This window comes from Temnothorax americanus, unplaced genomic scaffold (assembly GCF_048541705.1).
Source record: "Temnothorax americanus isolate GAGA-0224 unplaced genomic scaffold, ASM4854170v1 Scaffold149, whole genome shotgun sequence".
NCBI lineage: Eukaryota > Metazoa > Arthropoda > Insecta > Hymenoptera > Formicidae > Temnothorax > Temnothorax americanus.
In genome coordinates this window covers 163,915-180,421 of record NW_027509285.1, presented here as the reverse complement: position 1 = coordinate 180,421, position 16,507 = coordinate 163,915, and the positions used below count along the sequence as shown (strand labels likewise).

The 16,507-nt window shown below is 43.0% G+C and overlaps 1 pseudogene; it reads left to right on the top strand.

Annotated features, from left to right (window-relative positions):
- The first annotated feature begins 14,141 nt into the window (after positions 1-14,141).
- LOC143894936 (uncharacterized) lies at positions 14,142-15,099 on the top strand (annotated as a pseudogene).
- The last annotated feature ends 1,408 nt before the right edge of the window (positions 15,100-16,507 follow it).

Here is a 16,507-nt window from a genome sequence, read left to right as displayed (position 1 = left end):
TCTGGACCTCGTCATCGGCAACCTGGGATACCTAGACATTGAATTCAAGCTTGATTCATAAGAATTGACTTAAAAATTCCCTAGCGGCACTTTCTGCCAAGCGTAGAGAACCTTCTTTTCCGGCAGCGGTAGTAATACAATGTAAGGATACGAAATCTCTCCAGATAAAAGCCTTAATTCACACATAAAATCGCGTAAGGACGTAAAACGTAAGCGTAAGAAAATCGACCAAACCCAATCGAGTATTGTACTGTCCGTAATCCGAGTAGGGGAAAATACTCGATTGGGATTGATCGATTTTCTTACGCTTACGTTTTACGTCCTTACGGCATTTTATGTGTGAAGGCTTTAAACATGAAGCAATTGACTCAATATATATATTATATACATATATATATAATTTATAAATATTTATAAATGTAACGTAGCGCATCTCGTCGATTTGCCAACTCGAGATTCGCTACTCGGCGAGACACCGTACGCGATACCCGAAATGCGTGGCAACGTCGCATAGCCGGCGAAGCAGCTACGTCATAGACGGAGACAACCGAGACAGTAAGTCGTATGTCTGTCCTTCTCTCTTCGCTCGAAGCTTGCCGAGCGGCGAGCGCCGGGGCCGGCCGAGCGCGGCCGCCGCGGTCGCAGCATATCCCCTCTAACTGGCTAGTTCGGACACGAACCATTAGCACGGACGCAAACCATGTGCGGTTACCGAGCGAAACGACGTAGTTGATGCGCACTTTCTCAGGCGGCGCGTCGGAAAATGCGACACAGAAAAATTGACGAAAAATGCCGGGATGGCCTTTCTCAGGTTTCTCTCTGACGGCACCAATAACTGACACTGTGCTATCTGGGCATGTTCACCCCAAGAAAAGTCAAACTAATGTCTGTACTTTGATTTTACATTGACTAATGATTTTTTATCACGATTGAAATCTTGATCTTAGATGACTTAAAACAGACTTTATGCTGATTCCTCTTTTTATTATATCTTTTTGATTTTTAGAAAATGTGGTATCCAGACAACATGCATGTCTCAAATCGGGACAAATGACGTCTTAAGAACGTCATTAAGACATCTTCAAGACGTCTTTAAGACGTTTTAGGCCGGTATTCATAGTCGGTTCTTATATTTAAGACCCGCGTCTTAAGTATACAATAAGATGTTATTAACCAATCACAGTCGTATTTGCGTCTTAAGACATTACTTAAGACGGTCTTAAAATAATATTCGACTATAAATACCGGCCTTAATGTTTGTTATTAGGAGTTTGAACCATAGACTTATGTAGATATAGACCGGCTCCCGCCGTAAGAGGCAGCGTGGGAACATGACGGTGCAGACATAGTCTTAGTTTACACCGATCCCTTGATACGCGTATCAAATAGTATTGTTGCGCCCGTGCGAGTCTGTCCGAGACGCCCGGTATGCGCCCGTGCTAGCGGCGAGTTGAGAATCGTCCCTGACGACCAGCTGATATGGATTATTGATTTTCCTGTGATGTTCTGTTGTTGTTTGTTTCGAGCGGCGGACTTGGTGCGAACGTAACAGCCCGAATTTCTGTAGTACTTCGTGTGTACTATTAAAACGAGTCTTTACCATCTTATATTGTGTCACTTCATTGCCCGCGAGTGCCGGTTGCGCGAGTGAGTGAGTGAGTGGGTGTATGGGTGTAGTGACGCGATCTCGAACTGCGGCGAGCGCAACATTTTTGGGGGCTCGTCCGGGATCGGACGATCGTTTTCGGCAGAGATGAGCGGCCAGGAAACAGGCGGGATAGCCACGACGGCGGCTCCTTCGAGGAAGAGGGCTCGTGCCGCGACTCCTTCAGCGGGAGCCCCGCAGCTCGTGACCTAAGCGGAGACTCTTCAGGCGGTTCTCCTGGAGATGCGGGCAATGCGAGAGGAGCAGGCGCAGAGGGAGGTGACTCATGCGGCGGAGCTGCTGCGTCGGGATGAGGAGCTACTCCAACTTCGACGGGAAATTCAGCTAAGTTCCTCCATTAATAGAGCGTCTGAGGATATCGGTGATGCGGGGACGCGTTGTGAACTTCCCGGGGCGAGTGATTCGCGCTTGGGTCCGGCGTCCCATCTCGTGTATCCGGGAGTAAGCGAGGCGCGAACTAACTCGGGCGAGAGCGTCGCGCGCACAAAGCTTGGTTACAAGCTCAAGCCCGATGTCTACGATGGGTCGGTTCCGTTGCGGGAATTTTTCTCGCAATTTGACATAATTGCGCGTGCGAATCAATGGAGAGACGAGTCAAAGACCATCGCATTGGCCTCGTGTCTGAGGGGAAATGCGCGCTCGGTTTTAGATACGGAGAAAATTCTGGGGGGTTTGGAAAAAAAAAGGAAAATTTTGAAAAAGGGAATAAAAAGCCCGCGCTGCAAAACGGGAGCGACGAAAAGGGAGAGGGGAAGAAGGAGGAAAACGGTAGCAGTTACCGCAATAACCGTTACCGTGCCACTGCCAAAGAGTGCTGGCTTTGTGGAAAAGTCGGGCATTTCCGGGCCGAGTGCTCCGGGAACACGGAAAAGGGAAACGCGGATTAGTTGCTCTCGGCGGGGGGAGAGTAACCTGCACAGATAAAGCCCCGAATGTTGTGATTCGTTCTATTAGTAATAAGTACAATTTTTGTGATTTTTGTTATAAGGGTAAATTAAATGGGAGGGATTGTTTCTTTAAAATTGATACGGGTTCCGATGTTTCTATCGTAAATAAAAAGTTCCTTGGAGAGTTTGATGAGGAGACTCAGATCGGAAATTGTTTTCTTCGATATCCTACGGGAGAGAGAGTTCAAGTTGAGTCTAAGGTCAAGGTGAGAGTTCAAATCGGGGAATTCTCTGAAAAGATTTCTATGTACGTAGCGGAAATTAGCGATGAATGTCTATTGGGTGGAAATTTCTTGAAAATTATTAACCTAGATGGAATCTTTGATTCGGTTTTTGGAAAATCAAGGCGGGATGTCGGAAAGGTTTTGAATTGTTCTCGGATAGAAGGTTCTTCTGAAATAGTCCCTTCCTTCTTAGAAGAGCTTTTTGAAAGAGATTCTAAAAATCTGAATAAAGAACGGAAGAAAGCTTTTGCTGAATTTTTAAATCAATTCCAGGACGTCTTTTCGGAAAAAATTGTTGCAGGGAACTGCGGAATTGTTAATCATGAAATTAATCTGAAGGACTCAACCCCAATTAAACAAACTCCCCGTCGTATTCCTATTCGAATGAGGGGAGAGGTTGATCGGATTATCGAAGAATTGATAGAGCAGGGTGTGATAGAGGAATCACGTAGCCCTTGGGTTTCGCCAGTTGTGCTGGTTAAGAAAAAAGATGGATCAATTCGTTTTTGTATTGATTTTCGGAAAGTGAATGAAGTTACCAGGAAGGATTCTTTTTCCATGTCCAGAATAGACGATATTCTTGATCAGTTGTCAGGCAATAGTTGGTTTTCTACTCTTGATCTTAAAAACGGGTATTGGCAAATTAAGATCCGCCCGGAAGACCGCGAAAAAACGGCTTTTTCTATTGGAAGTGGATTATGGCAGTTTATTGTGATGCCGTTTGGTTTTTGTAACGCTCCTGCCACCTTTGAACGATTAATGAAAAAAATTCTACAGAAATTATCAAAGGTTTGTTTGACCTATCTGGATGACGTTATTATTTTTGGTAAAAGTTTCGAAGAGATGTTAGAAAATTTAAGAAAAGTATTTTCTGAATTACGTTTAGCTAATCTGAAAATTAATCCTAAAAAATGTGTACTTTTTGGTAATAAAGTAAAATATTTGGGACATGTGGTTTCGGCAGAGGGCGTCGCGACAAATCCCGATAAGATTTCTGCTGTGAAAGATTGGCCGGTCCCTCATACCAAAAGGCAGTTGCGCAGTTTTCTTGGTTTTTGTTCTTACTACCGGAAGTTTGTTAGGGGATTCTCTTCTTTGGCAAAACCCCTTTTCACGTTAACCGGGAATCAAGTGAAGTTTATTTGGGGAGAAGAATGTCAGAATTCGTTTGAAAGTTTGAAACAAGTGTTAACGTCCTCCCCTGTACTTTCATTTCCAAAAGGGGAGGGTGAGTTCGTGCTGGACACGGACGCCTCCAACATTGGAATCGGTGCAGTTTTGTCTCAAAGGCAGGAAGGATTGGAGAAAGTCATTGCGTACTTTAGTCGCGTGCTGAGCAAGACGGAAAGAAATTATTGTGTAACTCGTCGTGAATTGCTAGCGATAGTAGATTCGGTTAAATCTTTTCGGTATTATCTTTTGGGACGCAAGTTTATTATTCGTTCAGATCATGCCTTTCTTAGATGGCTCATGTCCTTCAAAGATTTGGAAGGACAATTAGCTCGTTGGCTGGAAAGGCTCCAACAGTACTATTTTGAAATAATTTATCGTAAAGGTCTTTCACACGGAAACGCCGATGGTCTTTCCAGGCGTCAGTGTGAAGAAGATAACTGTACTTTTTGTAACAGGGTAGCAAGAAGTAATGCTGGGGAGCCGAAAACAATTGCGCGTATAATTCTAAAAGGAGAAACTTTGGACGAATGGAGGAAAGACCAACTAGAGGATCTTAGTATTGCGACGATTTATCGGGGCAAAGAGTCATACGCCCATCCCATACTGAGGTTTCTGCGAGGAATATTTCAGCTCGGATTTATCTTTCTTATTGGGACGCTCTTATTTTGAGGGATGGTGTCCTCTACAAGAGATGGGAAGCTCCTAATTTAAAGTCTTGGATTTACCAGCTCGTAGTCCCTCGGAAACGAATTAAACAGGTTTTGGAAGAGGCGCACGATTCTTCGTCAGGTGGTAATTTTGGGGTTAATAAAACCCTTGAGAAAATCCGAAAGCGATTTTATTGGGCCACCTGTAAGCGAGACGTAGAGGATTGGTGTAAGTCTTGCGAGATCTGTGTCTCTAAAAAGGGCCCTTCGGGAAAAGGAAAATCCCCACTACAAATTTACAATGTTGGGGTTCCTTTCGAAAGAGTTCAAATGGACATACTTGGTCCTCTCCCTTTGACAAAATCGGGTAATAAATATTTGTTGGTTATTGTGGATTGTTTCACCAAGTGGGTAGAAGCTTTCCCTTTGAGGAGTATTAGAACGAAAATAGTGGCTGAAGCCTTTGTTAATCAATTTGTCTCCAGGCATGGGGTTCTCTTGGAAGTCCATACGGACCAAGGGAGGAATTTTGAGTCAAAGCTTTTTGCGAAAGTAATGGAACTCTTTGGAATTAAAAAGACAAGGACTACTGCATTGCATCCACAATCCGACGGACAGGTTGAGAGGCAGCATCAAACGATAACCAATTATCTAGCCAAATACGTCTCCGAAAATCAGAGTGATTGGGATCGGTGGATTCCTTTATTTCTTTTAGCGTATAGGTCTTCGAAACATGAGGTCACAGGCGTTACTCCTGCAGAAATGTATTTTATTCGAGATCTTAGATTACCTTTGGACTTATTGCGAGAAAATCCTCCCGGAGAGGAGAAACAAAAGTTAGAAGGAAGTTTTATAGGGAGGCTAAGAAAAAAATTAGAGGATATTCATTCCGAAGTTAGGGAAAAGTTGGAAATTAAGTCTTCTAAAGTAAAGAACTGGTATGATCAAAGAGCTAGAAAGAATCTTTTTCAGGAGTCTCAAAAAGTATGGTTATATAATCCTCATAGAGAGATAGGGAAAGCTCCAAAGTTGCAAAGAAATTGGAAGGTCCTTTTCAAATTGTGAAAAGATTAAGTGATGTAGTATATTGTATTCAGAAGACACCTCGACATAAAAAAAAGGTAGTACATGCAAACAGATTAGCTCCTTTTTCGGAGAGGTTGGTCGGAAGTTGTAAGTAAAATCGAAACTTCGTAATCTATTGAAGGGAATTTATGCATAGAAAAAAACTTATTATTTTGTTAAAAGTTACTGCATACGTTATTTGTTTTGTTTAAGGGGGAGTTTCGAGGAAGGAGAATCCATCATTAAGGAATTGAGTTTTAGTTACATCTTCTCGGAAGAAAGCTAACTGAAGACTGCCTCTCCCTCGGTTTTCGATTGAGGTTTCCCGAGGGACTTGGGTAAATGTCGAGGCAGGGACTTGGGGAGTCTAAATGACGTTGGGTCCTCAGGAAATTCCCCCCCCCCCTTTGTCTGAAAACTAGAAGAGTGACATCGACGACGAAATGGGATACGGCGACGAAGAAGTCAACGTCGGGGCAATGGAAGCGGGTTTCTACAAGTTCGTCTTATGAGATAGGACGGGAAATTGCGGGTTGGACGAAGGAAGCGAAGCCTGAAACCCGTAGCAACAGCTCGGAAATGGGCGGGGATCGTTTCGGAGTCCTGGAGCCTGCGGGAAAAAGAGGAACCGCTTGGAGACTGCCCTCCCTGATTGTCGGGACGACAATCGAGAAGAAGGGGGGGCAGTGTTGCGCCCGTGCGAGTCTGTCTGAGACGCCCGGTATGCGCCCGTGCTAGCGGCGAGTTGAGAATCGTCCCTGACGACCAGCTGATATGGATTATTGATTTTCCTGTGATGTTCTGTTGTTGTTTGTTTTGAGCGGCGGACTTGGTGCGAACGTAACAGCTCGAATCTCTGTAGTACTTCGTGTGTACTATTAAAACGAGTCTTTACCATCTTATATTGTGTCACTTCATTGCCCGCGAGTGCCGGTTGCGCGAGCGAGTGAGTGAGTGGGTGTAGTGACGCGATCTCGAACTGCGGCGAGCGCAACAGTATATTTGAACTGATCAGCCAATAATCAGATTTATTTACTAGTTATTTACTATTTAATACGCGTATCAAGTGATCGGTGTAAACTAGGCCATTGTCTAGGCTACGGTCAACGTGACGCTACAAATGCTTTAGAGCATTCTTCTTCTCTTTTTTTCTTCATTGAAAGAAAAGAGAAGAGGAATGTTTCGAAGCATTTGTAGCGTCACGTTGACCGTAGCCCTAGACTTCTATCCCCACTAAGTAATCAGAAGAAAAAGAAAGAACTACAATTGATAAGGCTCTATAAAAGTGAGCATACACGTCGTGCAAAAGCTGCGATAGGTTATATGTGTTTGTACATGCGCACACATGCGGTTGGCACCAAAATGGCGGACGAGTATTCCTACTTTTTTAAAGCTCTAAAATTGAGGTTATTGGCTCCTGCCCACAGGACGCGGAAAAAAAAGATAAAAAAAGGTAAGAAATGTGTTTCAATCTCAAAGGACCAGACACTCATCTGTGTCAGAAGCCAGACTAGTAGTCCAAGAGTTAGCGGAATTTTAGGTGACTGATTTTCTTACGCCTGAAATTTTTTCCACGAGTTATTATGGTCATGTCTGCCAAATGTAGACAGGTGGCAGAGTCTGTCCGCGGGACATAGAGCGAACATAATTTTTGTAACTTGTATTAATTTCCAAAGACATTGACTGATTTCATTACAGCTGATTTTTTTACAGTTGATTATTTAAACCATTTCAACAAGAAAAAATGAGTTGTCCGACAAAAAAGTTGGGACATGACCCGTGTCTGCCATTTGGAATTGGTTATTTTTTCTTTGACTCTTGACTGATTTTCTTACAGCTGAATTTTATTTTACAGTTTAATAATATATTAAGGATAAAGTATATAACTTTGTCCGACAATTTTAGTGGGACAGAACCGCTCTCTGACGTCTTTGTTATGTTAATTAATCATCAATTAATGACTGAAGTATTTATGTCGGACAAAGGGGTCAAATTGTTCGAAATTTTATATATTTTCGATTTTCACACGTGTCTGACGAAAATATTGGGACATATTTGCTCTCTGACAAAAATAATGTTGAAAATATGATTATCGGACATGTGATATTATTTACTGGAGTATTTCTGTCGGACAAAGTGGTCAAATTGTTCGAAATTGTATATACTATCGATATTCACTCGTGTCTGATGAAAATAGTGGGACATATTTGCTCTCTGACAATAATAATATTGTAAATATTATTATTAGACATGTGATATTATTTACTGGAGTATTTCTGTCGGACAAAGTGGTCAATTTCTTTGGAATTTTATAGCTCTTAATTTAAAATTATTTGTCGAAACAACTGAGAAACTGTATTCTGTTAAACCGCGTATAAGATTTTTCTGTTTTTATATCGTGTTGTCCCACCCAAAATGTCGGACGAATATATCAATGTCTTTCTGTTGGCATTTTAAAAGTACTTCATAAAAATTAGCTGTAAGAAAATCAGTCAAACATTAATGATTAATTAACATAACAAAGACGTCAGAGAGCGGTTTTGTCCCACTAAAATTGTCGGACAAGGTTATATACTTCATCCTTAATATATTATTAAACTGTAAAATAAAATTCAGCTGTAAGAAAATCAGTTAATGTCTTTGGAAATTAATACAAGTTACAAAAATTCTGTTCGCTCTATGTCCCGCGGACAGACTCTGCCACCTGTCTACATTTGGCAGACATGACCATAATAACTCGTGGAAAAAATTTCAGGCGTAAGAAAATCAGTCACCTAAAATTCCGCTAGCTCCTGGACTATAGCTTCAATGCGGTGCGGGGTAGAGAGGTTCGCGCTCCGTTTAGGTGCGCGGTAGGATCGTAGGATCGCGGAACGGGCAATTTCAGTCAGTTTGAGTCTTGTTATTTGTACTGTGAGAGAAGTCTTTATTTGCTGAGGTGTCACAAACACGGTTCACGTGAACACCACATTGCTGGCACTTGTTATTCGAATGGCCGTGTCGAACGGTGACACGGCGGATTTACACCAACATGGCCGATCACGGCGCACGGCGCACGAGGCGCTTACAGAAATGATCGCGTAGAGACCCTTTACTAGAGACTGGCCAACTTTAGGAATGCGACCACAAAATGGCGGCGAAGTCGTATGTGTGTGTGTTAATACGTGAACTCGATATATGTGTGCGCGTAGTGCGCGTTTGTTTGCTGTCATCCATTGCACGTCAATTCTGCGCTACTGCGTCGTGTAAGTAATATGATTTGTTTCATTGTAATAACAATATGTAACATCTTATCAATTGAAAAATAAGAAAGTAGTATGTTTGATGGCCTGTTAAGAAATTAAACTTGTGTTCTTTTATTTAATGTATTTAATTCATATATAATTATTTAATGCATTACATTTTATTTTACATATATATTGTACCTGCGCTAAAAATAAGAATAATAAAAACAAAAATAAAAATAATTACCAAACAATTTTTTTTCTTTCGGCATTATATTATTTGTGATTATTATCAATTGATTCCCTATTATTAACCTTTATTTAACGATGTTATTTTACTTACGAAACCTTTTTCAGAACATACATTTATACATCACTATATTTATATATATTTACATCATTATTTATACACTAGTTTATACATATCATTCATCATTCATCAGCGATAGCACTATTCAGAGTACAAGCGTATTTCAATCCAAATTTTATGCCCGTTCGCGCTCGATGAGTAGCGTTCCTTATTGGCGCTGTTATTTTGTGGGGCCAAGTCACGTGCACCAATGACGCGGAATCCTCGAATGGCCAGTCTCTAGTAAAGGGTCTCTATGATCGCGGAATGTCTTGCACGCGGTAGAACACTAGAACAGCCGAACGCGGCACCTTATGCCCGTATCACACTAAGCGATTGGCGATTGCGTTTACGTTTGCGTCGACGTCTTTTGACCAATCAGAACGGAAATTGCGAATCGCAATCGCCAGCAGCTACTTTCTGATTGGTCAAGAGACGTAAACGCAAACGTATACGCAATCGCCAATCGCTAGTGTGATACGGGCATTACACACATATGGCCGATAACGGCGCACGGCGCACGAGACGCTTACAGAAATGATCGCGGAATGTCTTGCACGCGGTAGAACGGCCGACCGCGGCAGTTTACGCGCACAACGTGGTATCTGAGTTTCTCTCGCGAGGGAGGACGGCCGTGCAGATCACTCGCAACCCGCAAGATTGCACTTAAACTCTCGCGAAGGGTGATGGCAGAGCGCGGCGCAGATCACTCGCAATCGGCGAGATTGCACTTGAGCCTTGAACTGTCGCGAGGGGTGACGGCTGAACGCAGCGCAGATCACTCGCAACCCGCGAAGTTGCACTTGTTTCTCGCGAGGGATGACGGCCGAGCACGACGCAGATCATTCGCAACTCGCGAGATAGAACGATTCTTGCGAGGGGTGACGGCCGAGCACGGCGCAGATCACTCGTCACTCGCGAGACTGAATACGGCCAAACACGGCGCTTAACTTTCAAACGGAGAGCACTTAGATGCGTCTCAAAACGTACCGTCCGGTGCGGGACGACGGATAGGCTGAGTCGACGCGGTGAACCACGCTATCGTGCGACGAGCGGATGTCCTTTTACGACACGCGGGATGGCAGGCTTACGGCGGACATCTTGTCGCGACGCGAGCGGAGAATCTTGTCGCGGTACAAGCGCGGATCTCGTGTCGACGCGAGCGGAAATCTTGTCGCGGCACGAGCTGAAATCCTGTCGGCGCGAGCGGAGATCTTGTCGCGGAGCAAGCGGAGATCTTGTCGCGTGGCCCACCACTAGTCCAGTCAAATTAGACAAAAATGGCTTTTGCTCGGAAGTAAAGCGGTATCAATGAAACCTTTTTAGGGTTGTTGGGGAGATGTAGAAGAGCTTATTTCTGAGTTGTCGGGTTAATCGGACCGATGGGTTTTTAAGGGGGGGAGGGGGAATGAAAAATTTCGTTTTTTTTCGCAATAACTAGGCGAATTTTGACCGTACATGATTTACTAACTTTTCATTTTGTAGCTCTTTTAAAGCCCTACAATTCATTTCCTGAAGACCCTAACTTAAAATCAATATTTGTCGAGTTCTAGCCGGTAAAAGTGGGAAAAAATGCATTTTGTCGCGGTTTTTTGCGTTTATCTCGTTTCCATTAATAGATAGAAATATGCCGCCACTGACAAAGTTGTAGAGCTTAAAGAGACCTACAAAACGAGGGGTCAGTCGTTCAGATTCGTTAAAAATTGAGCCCAGGGAAGCCTCTGGAAGTCGCGCTTTTAACGCGTGGCCGATCGTCGCCGGCGGCGCGGCGGCCCGCCGCCGCGATGACGATCGGCCATGCGACGGCGCGTGTCGAGTCGAGTGCGCCCGGGACTCGCTAGAACTCGACAAATATTGATTTTAAGTTAGGGTCTTCAAGAAATGAATTGTAGGGCTTTAAAAAAGCTACAAAATGAGAGGTTAGTAAATCATGTACGGTCAAAATTCGCCGAGTTATTGCAAAAAAACGAAATTTTTCATTCCCCCCCCCCTTAAAAACCCATCGGTCCGATTAGCCCGACAACTCAGAAATAAGTTCTTCTACATCCCCCCAACAACCCTAAAAAGGTTTCATTGATACCGCTTCACTTCCGAGCTCAAATGTCTAATTTGACTGGACTACACCCGGTTCGACGTTTTCGGGTTTCGGATGTAGACAGTGTGGTTTACCAGCCGGCTCCAGATCGACTCTACTGCGCTTCCGGCGGCGCCGCGACGCGAGGATGAAAAACCATGCTAATCAATTTCGATTGATATGTGGGTCTATGTGCGACCGCTCGCGCAATTTGATTGGTCGCGAAGCGCTCCTGGAATCGCGCACGCGGCCGATAAGAACGGGATTGCGGTAGCGCTTCCTTATCCGTCGCGAAAGGCTCGCTGTGCGCGTGAACTTGCCCAATCCGGAACAAAAAATATTAAAAAAGGTAAAAAAAAGGTATTAAAAAGTATTAAAAAAGATAAAAAAAGACGCCAAGTACACGCGTAATGTATTTTGTAAATTCAAAAATTCAACTTAAATGGTAGCTTTATTTCTCTTTAACAAAATTATATCACAAAATTACGTTATCTAACTCAACCTAAGTAATATGTATTATGGGCGCTACTACTTTTATTCAGAGCGGTATTCTACCTTATATCTAACTTAGTCTGCTACTGGTGCGTGAGTAGGAGTTGGCCCAAGGTTTGTGAATCACAAAGGAGGCTAGAAATGTAGGCGACACTTTCCAATATATGTTTAGAACATTATATTTACAGACTAATTACAAGTGTTTGCGTGTAAGTGTTTTTGGCTAATTTGATTTGTATTCTGTCTCTGCCATGGTCTGTACTGCGACGAGGGACGCCAGGATCAGGCGGTCACGCGTAGGTTGGTCGTGTGTAAAAGTCCGTGTGTGACCTGAAACAAAGAGGTGGGCGACCAAGCGCCGTCGATTGGCTGGCGTCTCGCGCCTCGTGCTGGGCGACCAAGCGCCGTAGGTTGGTTGGCGTCTTGCGCCTCTGCCAGGCGACTCGCGCCGTGTAGGTGGGCTGGCGACTTGCGCCTCGTGTCAGGCGACCAAGCGCCGTGAGTTGGCTGGCGACTTGCGTCTCGTGCCAGGCGACTCGCGCCGAGTAGGTCGGCAAGCGTCTTGCGCTGTAGCCAGGCGACTCGCGCCGTGAGGTCCGGCAAGCGTCTAGCGCTGTTGCCGGGCGACTTGCGTCGCGAATTTCGGCAAGCAACTCGCGCTGTTTGCCGGGCGACTCGCGCCGTGGAGTTCGGCGAGCGACTGGCGCTATGGCCGAGCGATTTGCGCCGTGAATTTCGGCGAGCGACTTGCGCTGTTTGCCGGGCGACTTGCGCCGTAGGTTTCGGCCAGCGTCTAGCGCTGTAGCTGCCTTGGGGACTAGCGCCGAAAAAGAATTGTTCGGTCCCGTATGGGGCCTCCTTATATGTATACCGGTCGGTGCGGAACTTTGAGCTCGTGAAAATGCCCCGGCGATGCGAAGCCTAGCGGCGTTGCCGCGAACTGCCGGTATAGCAGGCATCGTGCAGGCATGTGTCATTGGTGGCGCGGACTGCCACATCACCCCCCTCGTTGTATTGAAGTCGGGAATTGAAAACGTACCGTTTTTCGTGATACTCGAGCTGCGACTCCGAGTTGTGGTTTCTGTTGGTGGAATGTCTGCTGGAGTATCTCGCGAGGTTTGTCGCTTGACTCTTGCTCTGTCAACATGTAGGCAGGCTTTAGGCGGTCGATAGTTACGTGGACGGTTCTGCCGTTAATCCGTAACTTGAAAATCTTCTCACCTTTGCTGAGGACTTCGTAAGGGCCGTCAAAAGTAAGTTGCAGCGCCCGCGTTGGTGCATCGTGCCTGAGGAACACGTGTGTTGTATTTGTCAGGTCTTTGTGCTGGAAGATAGCAGGCGAACCGTGTCTTTTGATTGGTTGCGGCCGTAGACTTTCCATCGTCTTTCTGAGCCTTAGTAAGAAGTCACTAGTTTCATTGGTCTGAGTAGTTTCTTGTAGAAACTCTCCCGAAAGTCTCATCATTTCTCCGTACACCAGTTCTGCCGGAGTTGCGTGGAGATCTTCCTTAACTGCTGCTCGGATGCCCATCATGACGACGGGTAATACTTCCGTCCAAGCTTCGGTTTTGTGGCATTTGATGGCCGTTTTAATTTGACGGTGCAAACGTTCGACCATGCCGTTGGCTGCGAGGTGATAGGTTGTTGTGTGTGTGTATGCGTGGTGCCTGTTAGCCTTGTAAGTTGACGAAACAAGTCGGCCTCAAATTGCCTTCCTTGATCCGTAGTGACCCGCGTAGGTGTACCGAATCTTGAGATCCAGTGTGTGCAGAGATTCTGGGCCACTGTCTCTGCGGATATGTCTGCCACCGGTATGGCTTCAGGCCATTTGGTAAACCGGTCAATGATTGTGAGGCAGTATCTGAAACTTTTTGAGATAGGTAGAGGTAGAGGCCCAACTAGGTCTATGTGAATGTGTTCGAACCGTTTGGTAGGGCCGATGAATTGTCCTAAAGGCGATTTGTTGTGCCTGCAGACCTTCGATTTCTGGCACGCGAGACATGCTCTTGCCCATTCTTGGCAGTTGGCCTTAATGCGTGGCCAGGCGTACCCAGGGGTTACAAACTCCTATTGTTCTCGCGGTACCAGTGTTTGCAGCGCTCTCACTGAGTGACAGGACTCACGGACGAGAACTAAAGCGCATAGTGTGAGTGTGCGGCCATATTGAAAAAGTACGTATAGATACGTGTTACGCAAATACCGGATCAGAGACCTCAGAGACTGTCAGAGACGAAAGTTCTATTTTTCACAGCAGAATTTGGTGAAAGCGAGAACTTATAGTACGATCCCGTGCGGTAAAACACAAATTAGTGAAAATGGTGAGAGCGTGTTGTGTGCTCAACTGCACATCGACAGGCACTATGCCATCGCACACTTTCCCAAAAAATCCAGAAATGCGTGATAAGTGGATGGCAAATTTAGTCTTGAAACCGCATAAAGAAGATGACATCTGTAAATTGCGAGTGTGTTACAAACATTTCAAAGAAACTGACTACACCGGTAGTTGTACACTTCGCAGGTTAGTTCGGGCTGCTGTTCCCTTCATGGAAATATGCGAAAGAATATGCGAAGAAGAAACAAACACTGTGGAACACTCGGTGGAACATGAACAAAACACACAGCAAGAGACTATGACAGTCTTACAAGAGAATATTGAACAATTACAAATTGATATGAGAAAATTGTGTGAACAGCAAGAGAAACATCAAGAGAATGTACAAAAGGACATTACAAAATTGTCTCAAATGCAAACGCAAGATCATGATCAGCTGCAAGAAATTGTAAAAGAACTGGGATCGTTAAGAGCACAAATAGAACAAAATTCACAAGCAAGAAGACCTATAACCTTGCAGAAGTAACACGAAAGAAGAATTTATCCTCAGTGGCAAGGAAATTGTATGAAAATAATGTCAAACTGCAAGCGCAGAGGAGACGAATGAAAAGAGTTATTAAGAAAATGAAAGAACAAAATGTAAATAATGTAAATAATAAAATAACATTAGATAAAGGTCAAGATGATAATAAGACAAGAAAAATACGAGAAAACTTCATAAATATGATGTTGAGAAATAATGATTTTTCACCTCAGGTAACATAATTCGTCTCTATTAAACCTTCCACAACATATTTAAATATTCGATAATAATGCCTTTAATGCCTATGTTTGATTTTTATTGCTTTGTATATACATATATACACACATACATTACATTACATATATATACATATACATTAGTATAATATCTTTTTATATACCTCAGTTAATATAAATATTATTATATATACATTTTATAACTATTAGCATTTATATAAATAATGAAATATTAGAATGAGTACTTGTGACTTGTATCACTTGTATGAAATTTACATTTATCATGCAAAAATAGAGTGCACATACTTGACATTTAATTTTATTTCTATATTTTATATATATATAATTTAATGTGTATATATTTTCAATATATATTTATATATATAGTGTATATATTTCTTCTTATATTGTTTTTACATTTTACATTTTGTTGTATTATTTTTACATAGGCAAGACGATATACAATAGAGGATAAAATATTTTGCTTAGGCATTTATCGTAGATCCCGTTCTTCTTATAATTACATATCCAAATATTTATTGCGTCCTTCCTACAATACTCTAAACACACAATTAAATCGCATTTCGATCGATACTGGGTGTAACAACGTTATTCGAAAATATCTCACATCAATTGCAAAGAAGATGGATCCGAAAGACTTATATATTGTACTTGCTTGGGATGAAATGGCTATTCAACCCGCTGTTAAATATGAAATTAAAAGCGACAAAATCGTCGGATTTGAAGATTGGGGGATGAGACGAACACGAAGATTTGCAGACCACGCTATTGCATTCTACATCAGGTGTCTAGCATCTGGTAATAAAATGCCTATTGGGTATGGCTTCTGTAATAGCGCAACAACGTCTATTCAACTTTCGAGATGTATAAAGGAATGGCTTCAACATCTGCAAAAATGTGGTTTTAAGACCGCAGCAACTGTTTGTGACCAAGGAGGACCGAATATTGCAGCAATAAACACATTAATTGCAGAAACACGTGCACAACATTTAAAACATAATAGTAAGTATATTGTGTGTATATATGTATATATTGTGTATATATTGTGTGCGGGTACACACATTATATTTACAAAATTTACTAATTATTATATAATATGTACATACAACACTGGTTATCTTTTTTCAGAAACGCTGCCGATAGAGAATGCATTTTATGTGGGGCATGATTGTATTGTGCCTTTATACGATTACGTACATCTTCAAAAAGGTGAACGTAATAATCTCTTAACCAAAGATTTATTTCTGAATAAAGATGCCGAATATTCTGAGCGTGAAGGCCAATGCGCTTCTTGGGACGATATAACAACAGCATATGCAATTGATCAAAAGTGTTTTCAACATCGGCGGAAGATGAAAAAATTAACAGACAGTCATATTCGTCCGAATTTAATTCCCAAAATGAAAGTGAAGTTTGCAGTACAAGTCCTGAGCCATACTATAGCGGACTTTATAGACATGATACTTACTTTGAATAAAGACGGTAAGAATAATTATTTAGTTTGTGTAAAACAGATACCTTTATATTATAAAAC